Source organism: Macaca mulatta, chromosome 1 (genome assembly GCF_049350105.2).
Source record: "Macaca mulatta isolate MMU2019108-1 chromosome 1, T2T-MMU8v2.0, whole genome shotgun sequence".
Lineage (NCBI taxonomy): Eukaryota > Metazoa > Chordata > Mammalia > Primates > Cercopithecidae > Macaca > Macaca mulatta.
Window position 1 is genome coordinate 60,349,539 of NC_133406.1, and position 26,819 is coordinate 60,376,357.

Here is a 26,819-nt window from a genome sequence, read left to right on the forward strand (position 1 = left end):
ATATCTGGGCAATCATTTTCAGGTCTAGACTTGACCAGTGGATACTCCTGGTATTCGAGGTTTAAGCCTCCAGTTCTCCCCCTACTCACACATGCACACAACACTCCTCTCTGCTAAGCAAGAGTCCGCCTCCACTAGGTCCAGACCCCTCCACCCCCCAAGAAATGGTCACTTGGCATCTCTGAGGGCAGCTTAAGAGCAAGACCTTCTTTCCAAAAGGGGAGATAGGAGGTAATCTAAATATTGCCTGAAATTTCCCCCTTTGTGTTTGGTGGGTTGTGGAGGGTTCCAAGTGATCCCACTCAGTATACAGAGCCTGGGCTAGCTTTCCCATGACCTAAGGGACAATAGATACACCTTCTGCTCCAGGCTAAGTGCCCTGGGCCAGAAAACAAGGAGGGCTTGAATTCTCAGTTGGTGAGAGGCATGGTGAAGACATGTAGATTGGCCAGGCACGTTGGCTCACACCTATAATCCCAGTACTTTAGGAGCCAAAGCAGGAGGATTGCTTGAGCCCAGGAGTTTGAGACCAGAGCTGGGCAACACAGTGAGATCTTGTCTCTACAAAACATTAAAAAAAAAAAATTAGCCATGTGCAGTGGTGTGCACCTGCAGTTCCAGCTACTTGGGAGACTGAGGCAGGATGATCACTTGAGCCCAGGAGGTCGAGGTTGCAGTGAGCTGAGGTCATGCCACTGTACTCCAGCCTAAGCAACAGAGCAAGACCCTGTCTCAAAAAGAGACAGACAGACAGAGAGAGAGAGACAGAGAGAGAGAGAGAGAGAGGTAGACAGGAGAGGGTGGGAAGAAGAGGAGCTAGAGGATAGAGAAGAGCTCCCTCCTCCCAGGTTTTCTGGAGCCTGGAAGCAGAGGATGACCCTATTCAAATGAATCAAGAGGCCAGAAATGTGGTGCAGCCCTGCTACAGGCACACAAGGACACAGCTACCGTCTGGCACTCTATTCTCTCTCCCACCATCAAGCACCCCCAGCCCTCAGAGCTCTGGAGAGCTGCCAGTCTCTGCCCAGTACTCCACTCACATCTGGCTCCATGCCATTCTATCCAGTCATGCCTCCTCCTCCCACTCCAGACTGCTCCCACTGCAGCCCAGTGCTCCTACTGAGGTGGTGTCACTGCGACAGAGTGAGGTAGGGAGAGCCCAGCTCTGGTACCCTGCTCTGACCTGACATAGAGAAGCCTTGGCTCTCCCCGCTAACCCCTACGTAGCTTGCTCCCCTCCAGGCGTGCGTTCAACTCCACCCTCATTTGGAGGCTCTATCCCCAGCTAAGCTCACGTGCCCTCTACCTGCCACAAAAACCTACCTAGCCCACCAAGACAGGCTGCATTTTTGCCTATGGGTGGGGCAGGCAATGAGGTATCTGGGATAATAAATATTACAGGGAAGATTCCCCTGCTCTAAACATTTCAACAAGCTGAAGAAAGATGCAAGGCACTGACTTTGGGAGAACATTGCCAGACTGCAGGACCTGAGGTCATGGCTTCCTATCACCTACAGGTTAAACTGGCCCCACCCTAACTCAGGCCTTGCATGTTGAGATTACTTTTAAGGACTTTCTGGGAAAGGCAATCATGGACACTCAGGCTCAGAGAGTGACTGAGCTTGGAGTTCACCCTCCTCATTCTACAGATGAAAAAGTAGGACCTGTAGAGAGGAGGTGGCTTGGCTAAGATCTCACAGTCAGTAAAGGGCAGAAACAATGTCATACAACACTGGTTTTCTCCTCAGCCAGCTTCTACCTCCAAAATTGGAAAGTTAGGGCTGGGGGCAGTGGCTCACACCTATAATCCCAGCACTTTGGGAGATCGAGGTGGGAAGATGGCTTGAGCCCAGGAGTTCAAGACCAGCCTGGGCAACATAGTGAGACTTTATCTCTACAAAAAAAGTTTTTAAAATATTATTGAAAAAGAAAGAGGAGGAGGAGGCAAGTTAATAACGACAGGAGAAGGAGGGGGAGGAAGACAATAGGACTCAGCTTAATTTTTTTTTTTAATTTCAATAGGTTTTGGGGGAACAGGTGGTGTTTGGTTACATGAATAAGTTCTTTGGTGGTGATTACTGAGATATTGATGCATCCATCACCAGAGGACTCAGCTGTGAGCAGAGGAGGGCAGCACTGAGCTCTGTCCATGGTGCTGAACCTCCCCATCTGGAGCGGCCATGGCTTGCATTGCTAAATACTGTTGGGGTTTCCACAATTTCAAGGGTGCTATGGAGGATTCAGGGGCAAATTGATGACACAATCCAAGAGGTCAAAGTGAAGGTGGCAGAGACTAATTCCAAAGAGATAAATAAGCATACCGTGTTTCAAGACAGATACCCTTCAAGACCATGGGGAAGGGTTCAGTGCACAATCCAAAACTCTCATTTCTACTCATCACCTGGATCTGGGCATGACCACCTGACCCTAAAGTACTGAGATACAAGTCCTTTCAGAGAAGCTGAGTAGGAGAAAACAGCCTGACTTATACTGATGACTGAAACAGCCAAAGGGGAAGTGTCTTTTTTTTTTTTTTTTTTTTTTTTTTTTTTTTTTTTGAGACGGAGTCTTGCTCTGTCGCCCAGGCTGGAGTGCAGTAGCGCAATCTCGGCTCACTGCAAGCTCTGCCTCCTGGGTTCACGCCATTCTCCTGCCTCAGCCTCCCGAGTAGCTGGGACTACAGGCGCCGCCACCACGCCCGGCTAATTTTTTATATTTTTTAGTAGAGACGGGGTTTCGCCATGTTAGTCAGGATGGTCTCGATCTCCTGCCCTTGTAATCTGCCCACCTTGGCCCCCCAAAGTGCTGGGATTACAGGCGTGAGCCACCGCGCCTGGCCCCAAAGGGGAAACTTTCTAAGAAGGAGGCCACCGGAAGGGCAAGATAAATCTGGAGCATATGTAACAGGATTTGGGGTGATTTAGATAGGTCTTGCCAAGAGGCTGTAGGTTTGGAATAAAGATCTTTCAAGGTCGTACCTCCAAAGTCCAGGATCATGACTGTGACCCTCCTGTGGGTCCCTGGAGTCAAGTTTGGGACAGTATCAAAAAAAACAGATGTGGGCGGGGCACGGTGGCTCACGCCTGTAATCCCAGCACTTTGGGAGGCCAAGGCAGGTGGATCACGAGGTCAGGAGATTGAGACCATCCTGGCTAACATGGTGAAACCCTGTCTCTACTAAAAATACAAAAAATTAGTCGGGCGTGGTGGCGGGCGCCTGTTCCAGCTACTCGGGAGGCTGAGGCAGGAGAATGGCGTGAACTCGGGAGGCAGAGCTTGCAGTGAGCCGAGATCACGTCACTGCACTCCAGCCTGGGCGACAGAGCAAGACTCCATCTCAAAAAAAAAAAAAAAAAAAAAAAAAAGATTAACTGTCCATTCCTCCTCTGTTGGTGAGATTGTGTTAGTCCATTTTTGCATTGCTACAAAGAAATACCTGAAGCTGGTAAGTTATATTTTAAAAAGAAGTTTAATTGGCTCGTGGTGCTTCAGGCTGTACAGGAAGCATTGCACCAGCATCTGCTTCTGGGAGGACTTCAGAAAGCCTGCGATCATGGTGGAAGGTGGAAGGGTGAGCAGGCACATCACATGGCAAGAGCCAGAGCAAGGTGGGGGGTGGTGCTACACACTTTTAAACATCCAGATCTCGCATGAACTCAGAGCAAGAACTCACTCATTACCACGAGGAGGACACCAAGCCATTCATGAGGGATCTGACCCCATTACCTAAACCCCTCCCACCCGGCCCCACTTCCAACACTGGGGATCACATTTCAACAAGTGATTTGGAGGGGATGAACATCCAAGCCATATCAGAGTTTTATGCATTTTCTAGCATAAATCCTTAGATATCCCTGGAATACATGTGTAATGGTATCAGATTTGTGTTAGAAAAAAGGAGCTGAATCTATCCTGAGCCCCAGACTGGTGTTCCTGCTGAAAGAATCTAGAAGCTGCATTCTTCACAAGGCTTGGTTGGACTCTTCATTCTCCCTTCAAAATTGAGGGTGGATGGCTGTGGCTTTCTGGCAGGGCAAATGTTCAGCATGTGTAAACAGACCACATATAAAGGAGCTGTTTTAGTAGGCGATGCACAGAATCCTGAATTTAAATGGGCAGCCTGCCCACATGGTGAGGGGTACCTGCCTGTCCTATTGCAGGCTTGACTATCGTAACTGAAGTCTCCTGAGGCTGAATTTACACACACACACACACACACACACACACACACACACACACACACACACACACACACCATCCCTGACTCCAGCAATAACATTATGGCACTGATAAAGGAAGGGGTTCCACCCTGCTAAGCCCTATTACGTCCAGCATTATTCACCACCACCACCACCTCCCTCCTCCTCCTCCTCTTCGTTCCTCTTTTTCCTCTTCTTCTCCTTCTTATTCCTCTCTCTCCCCCTCTCCTCTCCCTTCCTCCTCCTTTCCTTCCTCCTCCTCCTCCTCCTCTTCTCCCCTGACACTTTAATACATTTGTATAAGTCAACTGCTTGACAACTGTGCATACCTTCCTCTCTCGAACATGTCTATACTCACACTCATATATAAACCCTTGGCTGCAAGAAATTGCGATGGACAGTTTATCTTTTTCTCAATGTCCATCCTATCCCAGACCACTCTTCTCCTTGAGGGAGGTCTCACCCCCTGCTTGGTCTTCTGTTACAATATCTAACCATATTTAGTGTTTGAAAATTCCTCCTTATATCTACCTAAAATCCTTCATGTTATAGGTAAATCCCATACCTTTATGACCTTATGAACCATTTTTCGAAGGTGTAAAGCACCTTCCTCAGTAGAAATGGAAAGCAAGGTGTCATTGGACCTTTTGTAATCTGCAGACAGACACATGCATTAATGCAATACACCCCGCTCACACACACAGGGAGAACCTGCGACCACTGGTAACAACAACAGAAAGTCCAAGAACACAAAGGACCCTTGGGAGGGCATCTGACCCATCCCCTTGATCTAGAGATATAACTGCCTCAGGGCTGCCTGAAGAAAAGGCTTCACAGCAGCCCAATCCCACAACCTCGAGGAACCCATCTCCAGCCCTTGTTTCTAGGTCTGAAACATGAAACTCCCAGGCCTCCCTTAGCCTCCAAACCCAGCCTCCCCAGTTCCCACACTGTCAGCAACTAATACACTTCTCAGAGCCATATTTATATTACAGCAGGACAAGAGAGCAAAGGTGCAATTGAACTCAATTTGATTGAGTGTGACAACTGCACAGTTAGCCACATGTGTCACCGAGAGATGTGAACTGGGGAGAGTTTATGGTCAAAAATTCATTTCCAAGGGGACCTGACATCTTCCTCTCACAGACATCCAGACAGTGCTGACATCAGTGGCAACGTGAGGAGGGGAGATTCATGGATTTGTCTGAGGAAGAGACCTTGTAAGGTCATCCATCGCCCCTGCCTCCATGCAAAACACCTCCCTCTGAAAGGCTCTTTCTCTGCCTTTCTGAAACATCTATATGACACTCTCCCTTACACCTCTTTAATCACCTGCCAGTTGTCTCAGTGCTATAAGCAAGAAAACGCTGCCTAATATCGAATCTAAACTCTTCTCGTTGCAGTTCCCAACCACTGCTCTAGCTGCACCTTCAGTGCAGTGACATGTCTCCATCCCTGAGTCCAGACACCCTGGGGATGCATCTGCCATGTGCACTCCTCCATTTGTGATACCATGGTCCCCTGACTCTGGGCTTGCTCTTCTCCTCCTCCCTCTTGCTCTCTGGAATTAGTGGCCTTTTCAACCCTGTTTCTACATTCCTTTCTCAGTCTCCAGTGGAAAAACTATAGTTTGCCTTTGGAAACCTCTAATGTTTTTCTGAGACTCTGGGAAGGGACTTCAGGGATTTTTCCAGTCAAATCTCCTCATTTTACAAAGGATGGAACACAGAAAAGAGAGAAAGTGACAAGTTCACAGTCACCTGGGGAACTAGAGGCAGAGCCAGAAATTCCAGTCCCCTTTACAACCCAAATCATGCCTCCCAGCTCAGAACTCTTCCTATTGACCCTTCCAGGGGTGGTGTAACATACATGCCAGGTGCACACACCCCTGGCAGTGCCAGAGAGTGGACCTGATGCCTCATGAAAAGACCCAGGATGCCTATGGCGGCTGCCCTGAGAGCCCAGGCATCATGGTGGCCATGCACCCACCATGTTCCCCGCCCTGCTAAGCCCCCATTATAAACCCTCAGAGCATTAAGCACTTTTTACTTCATGCCAGTGATCATAATTGTAATTAAATAAACAATCGTGTGATTATTTTGTTTAATGTCTTTGCTTCCCTCTGCCTGTGAGAGGCACGAGGGCCGGAACTGTCTGTTCCGTCTTCATAGCAGTTGCAGTCTGCACAGAGAGCTTGTTCCACGGATGTGTGTTCCTTGGATAAATGAATGAATGGCTGAGTGGTAGCCTAGGGAAATGTGGCCTGAGGCACAGGGGAGCCTGGCCAGTGTCACACAGATAAGAAGCTGCAAGGCCAGGGGTCCCAGCTTCTAGTCCTGGCCCCAACACTGAGGAGGGAGTAGAGGTAATGTCACAAATTTTCCTTCTCTACAGAACTTTGGACACAAAAAAGGCATCTTAGCACTATGGGATGTATTTGAAGCAGGGGTATCAGGTGAGCTCTTCGCATTGGTGCAAAGATTTAATGAGTCTACTTGCTTTCATCCATACCTTTCTTCCCCATCACCCTCTCTCCCACCACCTCTGTCATGAGGACAGTAATCTAAGTCACAAGCTTTGGTCCCAGACACATGGTCTCATTCACCTTCCCACCAAGCCCCCGTTTCTGAGGACAATAGCCCCTATCAATGCTGCCTCCAGACAGTGTACTGCTAACGGCCACAGCTGAGCAAGCTTCACTGAGAGCATTAGCTCCTAATGGCAGATGGCAGCTGCCACAGGGTCTGAAAAGGCAGCAATGGTTGGGGAAGCCACAGGTCCAAAGTCTGCAAGCAAACCACATAACTACAAGGCACTGAGCCAGAACCCAGCCTAGGATCCCACCTGGAGCAGTCCTGAGCCCAGCCGGGAAGTGGCGTGTGGACTAGGAGAGAGGATCAATGTCACCCGAGCAGTCTCCTTCCAGCTGGAGATAAGGCTTCAGGTTCAATTTCATCCTCACTTTCCAAGGAATGTGAGAGAGAGGCACCTCTGCCCATGGGCAACCTGCCAAGAGCCACGTGTGTGGTCTGTTTGCATCTGTGCATGAACTTGTATAAAGTTGTGAGTCTTCCCTACTCTGAGCCGAATGTCCTGACTTGCTGCGAACCTCACACAAGAAGGAAATGTTCTCTGAAAGTAGGGCAATGGCCAAGACCCAGAAGGGGCTGTCTGAGGAATCTGTCCAGTTTATTTGGGAGAGGAAAAGAGCCAGAGCATTGTGTCCCAGGACTCAGGGTCCCAGGGGTCTCAACCTACTTTAGGTGTCCTCACCACTGACACACACAAACACAGACACACACACAGCAACTATGTGTGCTGATGGGTGTGCTGATTAATTTGATTGTAATAATCACCATATAAGGTATATGTATGTCAGATCATTACATTATGCATCTTGAATATATACCATTTTTATTTGTCAATTACACCTCAATAGCGCTGGAAAAAAGAAAATGTTACATTTATAAAAGAAAACCCTACCCTAGAGAGACTGCTCCGGCCTGCCTCCAAGCACTCCCACATTCACTATTGATTTCTTCCTTGCCGAGAGCTGCCAGGCCCAGGGTCTGTCTGCAACACAGCTCCTTGGTATGGACAGGAGGAGCCAGAGGGAAAGAAAACACGGCTGGGGATGCTGGGAGGGTGAAGGATCAGGGACCCAGTTCCTGCGTTAGCTGGATGACCTCCACAGGGCAGCATCCAGGGTCTCACCACCCCCAACTAAGGGAAGTTCAGTCTGCTCAAGTGACCCCTCTCACCACAGGGAATACCCTCCCTTTCATCTTTTACCATGTCTAGGTCTTTCCCCAAGCATGGTCTAAAATGGGTACTAGAAGCAGCCCCTATAGAGAGGCGCCTGGACAGCAGTACAGTCAAGGTTGGCCAAGCTGGAGAAGGAGCCATGTGCCAGGGCAATCAATTACCCAGGCCTGTGCCCGCTGAAGAGCAGAGAGACGTGTGCTCCCCGTTACACCAGGTGTGCCTGGGTAGACACCTGACTTCGTCTGAAGGTGGCTCCTCCACCATCCTGCAAAGCCTCCCTGCCCTTCACTCCACTCATCCTCCCAGGAAGAACTGACCACATTCTCTCAGTGCCAGAGCCACAAAAAGCCACAGAAGAGACATGAGGACTGTCTGGCCTTCCTGTGAAAAGAGCAGCCATCCTTGGAGATCAGGGTACTAAATGTTAACTACAGCAGGCAGGCAGTTGTCTAGGCAGACAGTCCAGACTCTCCATCCAGCTCTCAGCTTTTCTCTGTGGCCTCTGAACTCTATACACCGACCCCTAACTCACTAGGCAGAACAGGAAGAGTTCTGTGGATAGGAATAGGAAGGGTGGATAGGAATAGGAAATAGGCATTCAGTACAGCAAGAGGAATGTGGCTAGACACAAGGAAGAACTTCCTCACCGTTAGAGGTCACCAGGGTTAAGGACTGATTTTACTTCCTAGAGATTGTACTTCCCAGCAGGCGACTCTTAGAGGGCCTGCTCAGTGAGGAGTTTTAGGTCCCCTATGAAAGACAGGCTAAGGGAAGCACTTCAGGTCCCCCATTTGTGGAGAATTCAAGTTCTGAGGGGGCTGGGATCCAGGTTTCCTCTGCATCCAGAGTTGTGTGGATAGAACCAGTAGCCAAACTGTCCCTTTTTTTTTTTTTTTTTTGAGACACAGGGTCTTGCTCTGTTGCCCAGGCTGGAGTGCAGTGCAGTGGCATGATCTCGGCTCACTGCAGCCTCAACTTCCTGGGCTGAAGAGATCCTCTCACCTCAGCCTCCCATGTAGCTGGGAATACAAGCATGCCACCACATCCAGCTAATTTTTTTTTATTATTTGTAGAGGTGGGGGTCTCGCTATGTTGCCCAGACTGGTCTTGCACTCCTGGGCTCGAGTGATCCTTCTGCCTTGGCCTCTCAGAGGGCTGGGATTACAGGTGTGAGCCACTGCGCCCAGTCTCCAGTGCTAAAATTGGACTGGCACAACCAGCTCTAGAGAGAGTCTCACGAACACCAGCCTGCAGTGGGGCATTCGTCCATGGTCCCCAAACAGCGGACCACCTGACCTCCTTCTCTGCAGTGTGCAGCATGAGCAGGGTGTGACACGGGGACAGAAAAACTTGAATCTGGATGTCATTCTGCCACCCAATAGCAGTGTCACCTTGGGGACATTTATTTACTTTTCTGGGACTATTTTTCTCTGTAAATAGGGGTAATAGATCACGTGCTCTAAAACTGCATTGTAGTGATAGCTGTATAATGTAAATTTACTAAAAATCACTCAATTGTACACTTAAAGCAGATGAATATTATGATCTATAAATTATACCTCAATAAAGCTCAGGCTTGTTATAAAGATAAAACAAGAGAATATACAGGAAGCTTTTTTATCCAGTGTATGAATATTTGCTGCGTTCCTGCTGTGCAGCACTGGGCTCTGCCAGCTGAGAGGCTCCGTCTAGCATGGTCTCGCATGTCGGTTTTGCCTTGATCACTGCTGAGCTGATTGCTTGCTGTGTATTCTTTGAGAAGTCAAATTCCCTCTCCGGGCCTTGTCTTTAAAATAAAGAGCTGGACTACAAAGTTTTGAAATCTTCAGGAAGCCTCAAACCCCTTCCTTTAAATAGAAGCTTAAGAGAATTCCAGTAGAAGAACCCCAATATGCAAGGCAGATAAACGCAGGGTTGCTCTGGTGAAGGCAGGGGTTGGGGCAGTCGAGGGGGACTCTCCCTAGACACCCCTCTCTCCCAACTCCAAGGAAAGCTCTCCTCCCCAGGCAGCCCTGGAGGGAGCTTCATCCCCAGAGGACACCTGGAAGCCAGGGGTTAGGTGCTCCCTGGGCTCCCTTCACCCCGTGCAGCTCTAGACTGTTCTGTTCCATGCAGTCCGCCCAGTAAGGCTGCCAGGCTGACCCTGGACTTCTGAGATACAGAGAATGCCCTCAGGTTCTGCCCTGTGACACGAAGCCCGGCACTCTGGAGGAGCATGCGGTCCTTATCAAGCATTCACTGTGTACTCGGCTCTGGGCTGGGCTTCACCGAGGACAGTGGTTCTCAAACCTTTTGGTTCTAAGACCCATTTATTAAGGACCCTCCAAAAGCGTTTGCTTATGTAAGTTAGATCCATCTATAGTTACCATATTCAGAATTAAAACTGAGAAATTTCTAAATTAGCTCAAAATACAATAGTAACTCATTACCTGTTAATACAACATATTTAATAAGAAGTAACTATATTTTTCAAGACCAAAAGAAAATCTAGTAGACGTTTTCTCTAGTAAAATATCTAGTAAGAAGGAGGCCTTGTTTCACATCACTGCAAATCTCTTTAACGTGTGGTTTACTAGAAGGTAGCTAGAGTCTTATATCAACTTCGGTGTTTGGTCTGTCTGCAATACGTTACTTTGATTGAAAGATGAAAGAAAATCCAACCTCACTCAGATATGTAACTGGAAAGGGGAGGGGTATTTAATAAAGCCTTTTCAGATCATTGTGGATATTTTTCTTTGATATGACATCAACACTCACCAAGTGGTAGTTTCTTAGATTGGTTTCAGTGGGGAACCTGAAACCTTGCACTTGGAATGCATGTTTGCCTCTGTGCATGATTTTGCGACATCATTTATTTATCATTTGGAAGATACTGGTTTGCCGAATTGTGCAGATCTTTCAAATATTGATGAATTTCATTAAACAATATTAACCACATCCATTAATATAACCACTGATCTTATCACAAAAGTCCTTTTCATAGTAATATGTGTGAGTTTTCCAAACTTCTAATTTTTGCTTGAAAGCTTGAATTTTATCATTGGCCACAAATACTGTCAATTGTTTTTCTGGAAGTGACAAGCTCACTTCATTCATTTTTGCAAAAATGCCTGCTCAACACTCAAGTCTGAATAACTGGAGTTTGTTGGTTGTTCTTTCAGATAAAATGGTATCCCACGAACAAATGACTAGTTCAGCCTGCAACTCAAACAGATGCACAGGTGATTGGCATCGTTCACTTGCTTATTTGAGAAATTATTGCGTAATATTTTTGTAAGCAGCAGAAGTACTTTATGTGTACTTCTCATTCCATCACAGAGAATATTAAAAAGATACAGAATCAAGGTTCAATATAATTATAATCTTTGCTGCTTCATGAAAAGAAGACATTCTTAAGTGAAACCGGCATTTCGTTACTTACCAGTTACTTTGCTTAGCGGGTGTGTGGTGTGGAAGAACACAAAGACAGGTGCAGTGTGATACTACTACCTTGATTCACGTTAAGGTGCCAGTAGCTTCACCCACCACTGCTTTAGCACCATCAGTGTCAAGCATGGGAATGGCAAATAACTTTAGTGTTATCATGAAAACTGCTTTGACCTCATGGACCCCCCTGAAAATTCTTAGGGACTCCCAGGGACCCGTGGCCCGCATCTTGATTACTGCTGTAAGAAAAACTTCACAAGGGCCTGTTCCCTGCACGTTACTGTCTCCATTTTCAGCTGAGGATCCCAAAGTTCAGAAAGTTTAAGTAACTTGTCCAGGGACACATGGGCAGGAAGTGGCAGTCTTGGTTTGAACCCAGGCCATCTAACTCCCAGTCACACACATGCTGTTTCGGTTATGCCCTATAGAACATGCAAATATGGGAGCCTCTCCTCTCCCCCTTCCCCATTGCCTCACCTCCTGAGGTCTTTGGGGCTCATCACCTACTCCAGGGGAGGCGCAAAGACACCTCCCAGCCTTGCAGTGGTGAGGATCTGGGATTCTATTACTGTCTGCCCCAGGGCACCCCTGCCACCCTCTACCAGTAGGAGACCTGATGGGGGCAGAGCATGCCTCCCTGGGAAGCTTCAGACGTCTGGGGCTGGCTTGCCAATGGCAGGCTCAGTTCTTGATGCTTCCCTGCCTCCTGCAACAGCAGCAGCAGCAGCCAGCACAGTTCCCAGCATCAAAGAGCTAATCCAATTTCTCAGCTGTGCTTCCCCCTTCGCCTCCTGCAATGCCAGGATTGATTTGGAACCAGGGCAGCCTTATTAAAGTGATGCCTTTTCCTCCTCGTGGAGAGTCAGACTGGGAGAGGGAGCCCTCCCACAGCCAATTAACTCCATGCTTCCTGCTAACACTGATCCTAGCCACAGCCACCCTTGAGATTCCTGGGGTTTACCTGTAACTCTTCTTGGCTCCTAGTGGTGAGGATGGATTTCCGTCCTAGGTCTGCTTCCCTCCAAGACCCCAGAGCACTTAACCAATAGGTTCTTGTTCATCCTTCCTGTACTCCTAGAGTGTTGCCTGGGTGATCCCCTCTCCTCCTGCTTTCAGGCCTCTATCCCCATCTCCTAATATCCCATCTCAGTCCCTGTGACTGGGCAGGTCACTTGGTCCATCTGAGTTGATACAATGAAAGATCCATGGCAGACAATGAAAATGGGAGGCCAGACAGCCCCAACAGGGACAGAGGTAAAACCTGTGCATTTGTTAAAGGGGCTTTTCTCCAAATCAACACAGGAGGCAGAAGACAAGGAGGGTCCTCAGAGACCTCCACCACCCTCAGCCCAGGCCCCCTTCCTTGCAGCTTCACAGCCCTCCTCTAATGTAGGGAGTTAAGGTGTAGCAGAAGCAGGGGAGGTCCCACTCCAGAAAATGCTTCCTTTCTATAAACAACCTAAAAACTGCTTCCCCAGTCACTTTGTAGAAGAGGAAGGACATCCCAGCACATCTGGACCATTAGTTCAGACTGGAATCAATGGTGAGGAAAAGAGATTTCTCTCAAACCATCCAGCCCTTAGGGAGCAGAGGTTCTCTGAGAAGGTCTTTGGAGCTCAGAGCACTGGCTGACCTTGGGGAAGCCATTTCTGGTCTGGAAGGGAAAAAATGAACACCACCCCTTTGACACCCCCCACCCCTGCCCCTGACCATACACATGGCCCTACCCAGCTCGGCCCTGCACTAACACAAATGCCTCATTTGACTTCAGAGGAAAATGAAGCTAAGAGTAGGAATGAGAAAGGCAGTAAAAAGAAGCCGGGGGGTGGGGGGACCAAGTGGGGAGGGGGAGATGAAGGTACAAGGTACCCTCTCCTCTCTCTCACATGCACACTACTGCAGGTGGTTACAACTCTCTTCTCTGTTTCTCCACAGCTGAGCAGGAAACCGGAAGAAGAGCCCTTCTCCCCTGCAGCTTCTCCCTCTTGGCCTCCATCACCACTCTCCCAACCCCTGCCAAGCCCTGCATCTGATCCTACATGAGCTAAAGAAGCAGAAGGTCCAGAGGCAGCCTGTGATTTTTGGCTCAGTCACCTCTTACAAATACAATGGGCTGCTGGGCTCGCCCTAACCCTGCATCACCCCAGGCTGTTCCTTCAGTCTATTTGGGTATGGAAAGGGTTAAGCTCCTCCCATCCCCTCCCTCCCTCATCCCATTTCTCCATTCACTTCTATTTTCCCATCTGCCTAGTGCCAAGCTCACAGTTCAACCACTTACACCCTGTATTAAGATGCATGGAATAGCAATGGGTAAATTCCATCACTAATTGCAATATTCCCTAATTACTAAATTCCAGAACCACTGTATCAACCCAATTATGGGAAGTTCTGCCAGAGTTCTCCATGGTCTGAGGACTCCCTGCCTTACTGAGAGGCACCTGACAAATGCCTCAGGGGAGCTTTCCTGACTCCCCACCCAGCTACTGTCCTTCCCTGGTCCCAGCCTGTCCAGTAATGAGGCCCTTGGGCTTCTAGTTTCTCTGCAGGGGAAGGGAGGAAGTGAAGAAAGTTTTGCGATTGAGGAAAGCCTTGTGTTGACAAGCAGCTATCCTGGAGTTGGAGAGCATCTGGGAGTCCTGTCACTCTGCACCAGCTACCGCCAGCGCTCCCAGCTTCAGAGCTCTACTTTGGGGGCTGGGGGGACCCAGGAGAGGAGGAGGAACCACATGCCCTGGCCCTGGGGAGTGCCCAGGCTGATAGAGGAGACATGGTTATTTTGAGTTCCCCCTTTACATCCCAGGTGCCTTTTACAGACTAGGTGCTCAGTGCATTGGAGTGGAATGTGGAGGAAAAGCGGAGAGGAAAGTAGGAAACAAGGAAGGAATAGGGTGCTCTGGCTCAGGCTGATTTTAGACTCTGGCTGCACCTGCATGCAAGGGTTGACTTTTGGGCTGTGAGTCCCATAGGGATCTGACTTCTCAGGTCTGGAGTCTCCAAAGGAGTGAAGCAGTCACACACCAACTAACTCCCATTCTCCCTGCCTTTGCAAGGAGCCCTCCTCCCCAGCCCACCCCTAGGACCCTGAATACACATATATACACACACATGCACACACACATGGCCACTGGGCTTCAGAGGAGTCATTTAATTGCCAAGTTGGAACCTGCAGGGGCTTTTGGTGCTGATGACATCAGCATGCCATCACAGATAGGGCTGCTGAGGCTGGAGCTGGTCCGGATTCAGCAGGGCGTCCCATCATGCACTCAAGACGGCCCACCCTGAGGCCTCCCTCCTTGTTTCAGAGCAGGTGTTCCTGAAGGAGGTGCCAGAGCCCTTATGGGGAGCCCAAGGAAACCCAACACCAGGGAGGGAGAGTTGATTCAATTCCTCCAAGGAATCACTGCCTAATTTTTGTAAAGGCTGCTGCTTGATTTCAATCACCCAGCCTCCTGCTTCTACTCAATGCGTTAGCGGCCTCATCCCAAGGACCCGTACCTGTATTCTCGGGCTCCATTTGCCATAGGTAGAGCTGGTGAGAAGGGGCGAGGAGAGGAGGAAGGGTTCTGACCACTCAGCTGCCGTGGCCTGAAAGGCCCCCCCCAAAGCACCTATGATCTGGGGATTTTGAACAACCACACAACTTCTCTGGACCTTTGCCCCTTCATTGTAAAGTGGGGACAGCGATGGCACAGCCGAGGACTGCAGTGATGAGAGCTTGACCGCCCTTGCGAGCCGCTCTATCCTGCCGCAGGTGAGCGGGAGGCACAGGGAGTGGGGCAGGGAGGAGCTCCGAGGTTCCCTGTTGTGCAGGACCCACGCTGGCTTTGCCCTTTCTTATGCCTGATGCTTAGTGTTACTGACAGCAAAAGCTGAAATCCTGAGGTCCCCAGCTAAAGTGGCCAAAGAAGGACCTCTCCTGACTTTACAGCAGCAGGTAACTCCCCTTTCTTTCAGATTTGGAGGCTCCTTGGCCATTTTAATGGACCCAGCTACTCACATCCTACTTCCCTAATTGTGAGGGGCCTTCAGAAGCTAACCTCCTCCCTGGCACTCAGCCAGCGGGGACTTGATCCTCATCCGAAAATTATCCAAGGAGGAAGCTTCTACAATATCTACTGCTTGTCCTGGATGTGGGAGTCCTTTTTATTTTTTGATACTGGATCTCACTGTCTTCCAGGCTGGAGTGAAGTGGCATGACCATAGCTCACTGTAGCCTCGGCCTCCTGGGCTCAAGCGATCCACCTGCTCAACCTGGTGTGCCCAGCTAATTTTTAAATTTTTTGTAGAGACAGGGTCTCCATATGTTGCCCAGCCTGCTCTGGAATTCCTGGGCTCAAGAGGTCCTCCCACCTCAGCCTCCCAAAGCGCTGGGATTACAGGCGTGAGCCACTGCATGTGGCCTGGGGAGGCCCTCTGGATGTTTAGTTTTAGACCCAGCCTCTCTAGGGGAGTGGGCTGGCAGCTAGGTGCTCCCCTGACCTCCAGGCTCACAGTGACTGTCAGGTCCCTCTGGGCCTGGATCCAAATTTACCCATCACTCTGGCTACTTCCTCGAACCGTCAGTTCCAAAGATGAAAATGAAGGATTGCTGGGACAAATCCTTCCCAGAAATCAAGCTTTGGCAAGAAACGACTCATTAGGCATAAAGAAGAACTGTCGGGTGAGGGGGATGAAACGCGGGAATGACCACCAAGACATGATGGCAGCTCCTTCCCTTGAGTTTTAAGAATATCAAAGGTGGACAATGCTCCCTCCAGCTGGAGCACCCAAGACAGTGTTCTGTGTGTGGGCAGGAAAAGGAGCACACAGGACGCCAAAGGATGGAAAGCAGTTTCGCGGCACTCCTCCTGCGCCAGGCACAGTTCTACACGCTTTACAGGAATTAACCCATTTCATCCTCACCAAGAACAACCTACATCATAGTTACAAATTTTAGCTCCATTCTACAGATGGGAAGACTAAGAAACAGTGTGACTGACCTGCCCAAAATCACAGCAAGTGGCAGAACCAGGATGAACCCCAGCAATCTGGCTGTAGTCACTATGCTGCCACTTAGAAAAAATCTCTGACTTGATGTTTCTCCAATGAAACTATGTTATTTGTCACAGGCTTCTGGAGCCCAGGAGAACCCGTAACTGAATCCCAGCTTCTCTAGCCTGGCTTCTCTGACTGAATGGAAGACGAAGATTCGGCTTGTTGCCTATGGATGGATTATTCATGTGGGGAATTTAGAAATGCATCTGCCTGGTGGGCCAGGGGCTACTTCTAAAATAACACGAATAGTTATCAGTTCTACAATACTACCCTGAGAGTTAAGCATTATTACCTCTGTTTGACAGAGAAAACTGTGCAGACATTGTCAGGTCATCCTGTTACATGCTCTCAAAGCATCCTACACATCTTCATAACTCTCGGCACAGTCATGATGAATTCTTTATGTAATTATTTAATTGTGTGGTATTCACTAGATTGTAAGTGCCACAAGGGCAGGAAGCAGGTCTGTTTTGTTCCCCCCTGAATCTCCATTGCCTAGCATAGATTCTCAAAATGCAATAGTGGCATGAATGCAGAAGGGATGCTGAGTGGCTCAGTAACATGTGTAGGGCCTGCCACTGTGCTCACTCCCCACCCAGAGAGACTACAACAGTGGCACACGGTAGGTACTCACTAATAAAATACTTGTTGCAAATAAGGTCTCACACTTTGTACTTGGCACCCCCGGAATTTGAACCCAGGCCTGTCTAGCTCCTGGCCTCCTCTTTGGTGCTTCGTATTTAACCACCGCACTGAGTAAATCCCCCCACCCCATTGCTCTCTCTGGCTTGCTGTTCCAGTCCTTAAAGAGTATCCCCACCACCCTGGACCTTCAGTGATGTCTGGCTTCAGCTAGGACCTGCCTAGATCAGGAAAGTCCACAGAGCAAATCCCAAAGCCAAATGAAGTAGTGTTTCTACTCATCTGCAGCCTCAATTCATCCACGAGGATGTTTCTGTCCAGGGAAGGGAATGACAGCCATTCTTCCAGCCAAATGAACCCCAACCTCCTCCCACTCTGTCCTCACTGTCCTCTGTCCCCCTGTTTCCAGTGCACTCACTGCCCCCCAATCTACTCTACCCAGAGAGGGAGGCATAGGCCTGTCAGAGAAGAAAAAAGGAGACCCCACTGAGATAGCACAAAGTTCAGATGGAGGCAGAAAGAATGACTAGAGGTCAGGCTTGCCTAGGGGCTGGGGAACACTGGGACAGCGTGGTCCCCAGGGGGGCTTGAGAAGGGCAGGGAAGAGGCTTCTCCAGCTACCTCCAAAGCCCACCCCCAGGTTTCTGCAGTATCATAGACAGCCCTGTCACACCTGCCTGGAAGCTGCCTAAGGGTAGAAGGAATAGAATGAGCTCCAGCTGCAACGTGAGGGCAGGAGAGCCCAGACCCAGCTCCAAAAAGGGTCTCCCGGGCCCTGCGAGGTCTTCAGCAAGGTACATGCTTTGCCCAGGTGAAACCAGTTTCAGTCCTAAATTGAAACCAGTTGCAAGCTTCTCTAGGTGAAAGGTCAACGTTTACAAACACCAACACTTTTTGCTTCCCCTGGTCCTGTTCTGTGGATGTCAGACCCCAAAGCTGAAAAAGAAATGTTCTTGCATAATCACCCCCTTCCCTCAAAAGAAAACCCAAGTTCCCTGGACACAAGCTCCCGGACTGCAGAACAAAGCAGACTCACAGCAGAGTGGTCTGGTCTCTCTTCCTCCAGGGGAAGGTGGGCCAGGTCTGTGAGGCTATAACCTAGACACTTTCCTCTGCCTCCCTCTCCTCCTCCTCTGGCAAGGCGAGGAGGGGAAAAGGTAAGGATTAAGCCCAAGAGGTCTCCAGAAAAAGTCAGGCCTCTTGGGGGAGTCCTAGAGGGTGAAGCCAGGGATCTGCCTGGCAGCCAAGCAGAGGGGCCACCCTGAGGGAAAGGTGGTTCAGTCAGGGTTCAGCGGGCACTGGCCATTTTCCAGGGGCATGGGAGGGGACGGGTGGGAGCTGGACTCCCTAGGCCACAGTGTGCCTGGCGTGGACCCCTGACGCTGACTCACCCCCAGGGCCCTGACACACGCTGCAGCTTGCAGTGCCTGCCAGGCTACTGCTCTCGTTCCACAGGACCAGATGCCAGGCACGTCCCACTGCATCAGTGCCACCCTGCCCCCTTCCACCTGTCACTTGGGCCTGCCTTAGGAGCCCTGGGCATGGCTATTTTTTTCAGCACCTCTGCTGGTCACAGAGATGTTTCTAGCAGCCCCAAAGCTGGCCTTGGTCCTAAGTAGGGAGAGATGGTTGAAAGGATTAAGGGCTTCCCTGATTCTCACTGTCACCCCCTCTAATGAAGTGCCAGGTTATGGGGAGCTGGATAGATTGGATGGAAGACAATCTATTCCACCTGGGAGAGACCCCTCAGGGCGGCAGCAGTAGGGGAGGGAGAAGGGCACCGTTTTGCTTTCCAGGTCAGACCCCAGTTCACCTTTCTGGCTTCCTGGGCGCTCCCAGATCCTAAGGACTTCCTCCTCCTCATAAGCCAACCCAACCTGGGCTACCTGCCCACTGAGCCTCTGTCCTTCCCTCCCCACTGCAGTGGCCCCTCCTGGGCCAGCGCCTCCTCTGTCCTTGCACTCTCTTCGTCCTGCTGCGGGGAGAGCACCTACCCTACCACCTCAGCCAGCGTAGGGGAGGACACTGCCCTGCCAGGAGAGACCCCACCAGCCGTGGGCTGGGGGTGTCCTGGAGGCACCTGTGGAATGTGGGGATGAAAAGGGAGAAGGAGACAGGAGGAGGGAGCCTGGCTTAGTGGGATGGGAAAGGATAAAGCTCGTCTTTTTAGTTGAAAAATAAAAACCCTATGCCCCAGAGGTGGGAAAAGGAACACAGGCAGGGGAAGGGGGAACCCCAAACGGGAAAGATACATGGAAGAGTCCAGAAAAGGGAGTCGGGTTGTCAGCACCCGCCAGGCTGCGAGCCCAGCCCTGGGGACAGAGCTAAAGCAGGGACGGGGCATCCTAGGTCGTGCTGAGTCATGAGATTTGGAGAGAGGCGAGGGGCGCCTCTATACCCTTCTTGGGCCCCTGCCCCAGCTCCTCGTGCCCATTGCTTCCAGATGGCCCCTGCAGTCTGTCTCCCCAACCTCTCCCTGACCCAGGGTCTCCGGCTCTTAGCGCTCAGACCTCCCCCCATTTCCCACGACGGCGGTGCCAGGGGTCCCCGAAGCTTGAGGCTGGGGCAAAAGAACCTTCCTTGGAGACCGCTTGGGCGGGCGGGGGCTGGGCTAGACGCGAGTGGGGGCGTCCCAGGGAAAGGAGAGAGGGGCGGGGGCGCGTCGCCCGCCCCTCTCTGCAGCAACTCGCGGGGAGACCGCGGGAGGAAATCTGCCCCCAGCCAGCCCCAGTCCCTCAGAGAAGCCGGCTCCTCGCCCCTCGGGTCCGGCTCCCCTAGACGAACCTTCCATCCGGACGCTTCCAAACTCCCCCAAAGGATGGTGCGGACTCCCGGCCCCCTTGGCCTCAAACTTCCCCAACCCCACTCACCTCTCGAGAGCCAGACCACCCCGTGGCCCCTCGACTCAGTAGCAGGAAACGAGAAACTTTGGAGAGGGAGGTCCGTGCCCCCACCGGCGGGGGTGTGGACTTACCGGAGAGCGACCCGAAGGAGGCGGGAGAGATCCGGGGTCCCCGATGTTAGGGGGCGTCGGGCCGCAAGGACGCGGCGCTGGCGACGGTTTCGCAGGGGCGCCCGTTCCCCTGGGGCGCGGAGTCCCCGCTCCGCCGCTGCCCCAACTCGGCTCCGAAGTGCCTTTGCCGCAAGACTTGCTGAGCTTAGCAGTCTGCGCCGAGGCGGCGGAGGGAGGGGGCCTGATCGATGAGCGCGCGCTGCAAGCGCTGCAGTGAGGGGAGGAGACCTAGCGGCGCGGGAGGGCGGGGACCCAGGCGGAGGAGGCCCGGAGGAGGCGGAGGGCGGGCCTGACCCCCCGGGACGGGTCCTCTCTGCGCAGCCCCCCGGGCGCTCGGCGACCCCGCCTCCTGCTCAAGGTCGAGGAGGCGGTTTCCCCAGCGGGAAGGCGAACGGGAAAGGGGCTCCATTCTCCCCACCCCAGAGGGCCGGTCTCTTTTCGAGCCAGCTCCTTCTCTCCAACTTCCCGAACCCACCGCAGCTCATGGCTAAATTATTGGGCTCAGGAGTCCCCTTCCCCATGGCCATTTTGGGATCCCTGAGCCCCTAGCCTCCTCTTCTCCCGTCCCCGCTTAGGTCACCGCTACCTATAGTGGCCACCTGGATGGTGGTGCTTCTGAGCCTAAAGGATGGGTGAGAAAGAGGAGGATGCTTGGGAGAAGACAGCGGGGCCTGAGGCCTATGGAAATAGAACGGCGGAGGGGAGAGGAAGAACTGCAGGGTGGCAAGGAGAGAGGAGCTGGAAGGCGGTGGAAAGAAAAGGAGGACGCTACCGGTTATTAAAGACAAGGTGTTCACACATGTTAGTTTGCTTAAGACGTAAGACATCCTTTTAAAGTGGGCATTTTGGGTGGGCAGTTTGCAGGTGGGGAAACAGTCCCTGAATGGTGCGTTGGGCCAAGGAGCTGCAGACAGTAAGTGGTGGCATTTCGGAAGAGCCTGCGGGAACGAGAAGGGTGGCAAGGGCAAAGTGGAGCCTTTCCTAACCTACCTAGGAACTGCCAGGGCAGCACGAGGACTTCCTTACAGCACAATTTGAATATCCACTTTAACTCTTTTGTAGTTAACTTTGGTTTTTTTTGTTGTTGTTGTTGTTTTATTTTTTTGAGGCGAGTCTCACTCTGTTACCCAACCTGCAGTGCAGTGGCGTGATCTCGGCTCACTGCAGCCTCTGCTCCTGGGTTCAAGGGATTCTCCCGCCTCAGCCTCCCGAGCAGCTGGGATTACAGACGTGCGCCATCGCACCCGGCTAATTTTTGTATTCTTAGTAGAGATGGGGTTTTGCCATGTTGGCCAGGCTAGTCTTGAACTCCTGACCTCAAGGGATCCACCCACCCTGGCCTCTCAAAGTGCTGGGATTACAAGCATGAGTCACTGCGCCTGGCCTGGAGTTAACTTTTATAGTAGGACTGTAGCATCCTGCCTCGCTTTTGGGTACAAAACCATACATGGACTGAGGTCAGTCTTCAATACACACTTGGTGAGTGAGTGAGAGGTGGAATGAATGCAATAGGAGGAGATGCAAAGAACAAGTGGGATTCAGGCTTGAGGGAGAGAAGAGGCAGTGGCGGGCACTTTGCAGATCACTGTGCCAATAATACCAGGTGTTACTGGCAGACCATCCCAGTTGGAGACTATCCCCAGTTTGGCTTGCCTCAGAGCAAGGCGGAAAGTGACTGCCACCTCAGTGGATGTTACAAAAGAGGTGGGGGAAGACTTCTGGGGAGTCCTCAATCAGACTGAAGCTGTGCCCACAGCCCCTGAGGCACAGAGGTCCTCCCAGTTCACCTGTGGAGCAATCATAACAAGGGCAGTGGAGGAAGTGGGGAGCCAAGTTACAATGGACTAGGAATGAGACCTTCACAGCCAAAGAGGGTACCCACCACCCCCACCCTTAGCCAGGACTTGTTGCTTCCCCAAAGGGGCTGGCTCTACTCTATTTGCTCCTTCCTACTCCCCATGCTGACAGTATCTGCATGACTCCAGCCAGAAAGAGGGCTGCAGCCTCCTTGCACACAATCAAGCCCAGCGAACTGGCCTGATGCGCTTCAACTTTTCCACGGCAGCAGACTCAGCTGCCTACTGTTCTGATCAAAGCCTTTGTCAATCTGGTGCCCCAACTTCTTCTCCTAAGCACGTCAGAGGAAGCCAGCCTGCCTTCCCAGGCTATTAGGAGAGTCAATGCTGCAATCAATTTGGTTAAATGAAAAATGTGGTGTCCCTGGCTACGGCCTTAATGTTCTTTTAATTCATCAGGACCAGTAGTGTCTGGGTTACAAACCTAATCAGGAGCTCAGCATCCTTCTTGCTTATTCCCCCAGGCTTCGGGAGCTGGAAGAGGAAAGAATGGAAAAGACATCCACCCCATCCACGCCCAGCCTATTATTAGATACTTTGCTTTTCAACTGTTCATCATTGTAGAAAGATGAGCCTCTGGTATCTTAGACCAACATCACTCAATTGCAGGCCCATCCAGGGCCATCAGGGCAATCCCTCTGCTTCCATGCAAGGTCATTCTGAACCCACAAAAGGTGGGGGAGGGCTGTCTAACACTGAGAGTTATTTAGGAAGAAAGTCTACAACTCCCTGATTACATTGTTTTACCACTTTCTGCTGAATAGAGTGCTTCCTGGTGGCTTCATTTTCTGTTTTTTTCTAGGGAGTAGAAAGAAGAGAGCAGGGAACTGCAGCATCTTGCCCGTCACAGCTTTTCCTGGAGATTGAAAGCCCTTGTACTTTTTTCCTGCCTGCCACCCACCTTCTGCTTAAATAATTCCCTTTTCGTCCATCCTTGATCATAGGTCCACTAGCACTTGCACAACCTCACACTTGGATTGTTTCCCTGATGTTCTGGTCAGGTCTTTGTCCTTGCAAACTTGTTCCAGGCCCTACTGTCGTCATTAGAGCAAACAGAAACGAGCTGGGACAGGAGAGCGAGTCTTCATCACCGCTGACCCTGGCCAGCTCCCATTTTCTGCTTTCTCTTGACACACACAGAAACAAACACCTCTTCAGAAAGCTGTTGTTCTCTCCCTCTCACCCCTTGCACATACCCATATTATTTTTCCAGAGCAGTTTGTATTGTTCCTGACAATTAAGCAAACAATGACTAAACTCTCCTCTGAAACATGCCTGCTTTACTGGTTGTAACTGAGTAAATGGTTCTTAAAAGCTTACAGCTGGGCAAAGTGGCTCATGCCTATAATCCCAGCCCTTTGGGAGGGTGAGGCCAGCAGATCGCAAGGTCAGGAGTTTGAGACCATCCTGGCCAATATGGTGAAACCCCACCTCTACTAAAAATACAAAAATTAGCCAGGTGTGGTGGTAGGTGCCTGTAATCCCAGCTACTCAGGAGGCTGAGGCAGGAGAATCACTTGAAACCAGAAGGCAGAGGTTGCGGTGAGCTGAGATCATACCACTGTACCCCAGCCTGGGCAACAAGAGTGAAACTCCGTCTCAAAAAAAAAAAAAAATTACATGCAATTCCTATCACTAAAGATCTTGGTTTTCTTCTTCTAATCTAATTTTGTAGACATACCAAGCTTAAATGTATTTTAACTTTTATTTAAATTACCCTCTACTCTAGCTCCACTGAGCTATTTACATTTCCCTAAGCCGCATAACAGTAGCTACCTATTTTGCTAAGGCCCTGCTCAGTGTTTATAACCATTATACTACTTACTCTTCAATAATACATGTCTGGCCAGGTGTAGTGGCTCACACCTGTAATCCCAGCACTTTGGGAGACTGAAGCAGGCAGTTCACCTGAGGTCAGGAGTTTGAGACCAGCCTGGCCAATATGGTGAAAACTCATCTCTACTAGAAGTACAAAAATTAGCCAGGCATGGTGACGGGCACCTGTAATCTCAACTACTCGGGAGGCCGAGGCAGGAGAATCACTTGCACCTGGGAGGCAGAGGTTGCAGTGAGCTGAGATCGTGCCACTGCACTCCAGCCTGGACAACAAGAGTGAAACTCCATCTCAAAAAAATAATAATAACATATTTCATACTGCAGTCAACTTTTAGATATCCCATGAAATACTTTCCTTTTTTTATTCTTTTATCTTCTTTATTTTACTTTATTTATTTTGAGATGGGGGTCTTGCTGTGTCACCCAGTTTGAAGTGCAGTGGCACAATCAGGGCTCACTGCAGCCTTGAGGCTCAAGTGATCCTCCTGCCTCAACCTCCCCAGTAACTGGGACTACAGGTATGCACCACCATGCCCCATTAATTTTTTAATTCTGGGTAGAGACAGGGTCTTTCTCTGTTGCCCAGGCTGGTTTTGCATTCCCGGACTGAAGCAATCCTCCCACCTCGGCCTCCCAAAGTGCTGGAATTACAAGCGTGAGCCACTGAACCTGACCCCAAAATGCTTTCAATACAGAAGACATGAACTGATCAGATGTGGGGAAAGAAATCAAACATGAGCAAAATAAAGATAAATATCATATATCATATACTCTACATGATATCTTAGGTTTTAATTCAAAAAGAAAAACCCTAGTCTTCTAACAGGCAGTGAAGGCCAACTCTTCCAAAAAGCTGATTAAGTGGACTATAATTATTTCTTCTCTATGCAGTGAACAAAATAAAAACGAATAACTCTGAGCTCAAATAAAACTTTTAAATACAACAGAATGGGGAAGACAGGGGACTACTGGATCTATAACATTATATTCCTAGAGGGGAAGATTTTTAAAGTTTTCAAGACCATCTCTGGCATATGGAAGAAAGTCACTAGGATGCAAATAATAATCACAGAATTTCATCAAATCCCAGGAGCTAAAGAATATCATTAGGACCTCGTCTTTTCTTTCTTTCTTTTTTTTTTTTTTTTTTTTTTTTTGAGCCCAGGCTGGAGTGCAGTGGCACGATCTCGGCTCACCGAAAGCTCTGCCTCCTGAGTTCACGCCATTCTCCTGCCTCAGCCTCCCAGTAGCTGGGACTATAGGCGCCCACCACCACGCCCGGCTAATTTTTTGTATTTTTTACTAGAAACGGGGTTTCACCATGTTAGCCAGGCTGGTCTCGAACTCCCGACCTTGTGATCCACCCACCTCAGCCTCCCAAAGTGCTAGGATTACAGGCATGAGCCACCGTGCCCGGCGGACCTCGTCTTTTCATGTAGTAACAATGATTGTTTTTCCTTCTCAGATTCAAAGGGAATAATAACCTACAACACCAGAGCAGACCCTTCTTCCTTCTGCAGTGAAGTACCAGTCACAGTTTTATGTCCCAGGTAAGTTTCGCTGAGCCTCAGTTTTCACCCCTTCATAGAAGAGAAGGTTCTTCTGAGGCGCTCGCGTTCTGGAATGTGAAGAGCAAATGGCTCAGACTAATCACAGGAGGGCAGGATGTCTCTCCTTACCAGAGGGCAACTGTAGGCTTTGAAGCTACCCATCATGGGGGAGATGAAAAGCAAGTCGGTTGAAACATTTTCTGAATAATTAACCCTGGTGCTTTAATATCCCTGTGTCCATTAAAACTCTCCATAAATTGGAGTTGTATCACAGAACTGTCCTTGGGATGTGCCCTAGCTGTGGAAGGCAAGCACCAAAGCACAAGAAGCCACAGCAGAGACAGGTGGGGAAGAAGCTCTAGGATTGATACAGTCCTTTCTTCGTTATCCCAAGTCCATCTGCCACTCTTCTCTGTAACTCAGGAGCAAATCTGAAATAAGTCTCTTAAGCTTCATATTTGTCCATGTACCCATCACCTATCCAGTCAATAACATTTACCACGGCCGGGCGCGGTGGCTCACGCCTGTAATCCCAGCACTTTGGGAGGCCGAGGTGGGTGGATCACCTGAGGTCAGGAGTTCAAGACCAGCCTGACCAACGTGGCGAAACCCCGTCTCTACCCAAAATACAAAAATTAGCTGGGTGTGGTGGTGGGCACCCATAATCCCAGCTATTTGGGAGGCTGAGGCAGAAGAATCGCTTGAACCTGGGAGGCAGATATTGCAGTGAGCCGAGATTGCACCACATCCTGGGCAACAAGAGCAAAACTGTCTCAAAAAAGAAAAAAAAAAAAAAAAAAACCCGGAAAAAAGAAATTATCTAGAGTGCAGATAATACCACTACCCAGGGTATTATCTGTCAGGAGCCCTGCAAGGAGCGGGCAACGTGGAGGGGAACACTTAAACGCTTCAAGGATTTCACAGCCTCCTTGACGCAGGAAGTGAGATACTCGTGCCAAAAAACAAAAGTATAAGATGCTGTGGGAACCAGAGAGAGTCACTAACTCAACCTGGTAGGAAGTCAAGAAATAATGGCAGGGCTTCCCCAATGAAATAACCTTTCAGCTACCTCTAGAGGAAAGACTGGTTTTCTAGGCAGGCAATGAAGAGAATGGCATTCCAGGCAAAGACAGCAGTAGTGGGATAAAAGTATGCAGTGCACTCATTGAAGAGCTTAAGCATTGGAGTCAGAAAGCTGTGTGACTACTCCACAGCCTCAGTTTCCTTGTTTGTAAAATGAAGACTTCACCACCTACTTTGAGGGACTGTTGTGAAGATTAAATAGTATAATGGTTATAAACAGTAAGCAGGGCCTTAACAAAATAGGTAGATTCTATTATGTGGCTTAGGGAAATGTAAATAGCTCAGTGGAGCTAGAGTATAGGGTAGGTTTGGGGAGGAGGGAAAGATCAGAGGCAAAGGCAAGCTCATGACAGATTCTGTAGACCAACTGTTTGGATTTTCTTCAGAAGGTAATGGAAACCATTGAAGGAATCTA

The 26,819-nt window shown here is 50.0% G+C and overlaps 1 protein-coding gene across 3 annotated transcripts in view; it reads right to left on the reverse strand.

The window, feature by feature from the left end:
- The window catches only part of SYT2 (synaptotagmin 2), a 120,065-nt gene extending 99,829 nt beyond the window's left edge, over positions 1-20,236 (reverse strand). For all 3 annotated transcript variants that reach the window (XM_015118755.3, XM_077979190.1, XM_077979509.1), the window contains exon 1: positions 20,041-20,236. The gene's annotated coding sequence lies outside the window, so the exon portion shown is untranslated. The remainder of the gene's footprint in view (positions 1-20,040) is intronic.
- Positions 20,237-26,819: the final 6,583 nt, after the last annotated feature.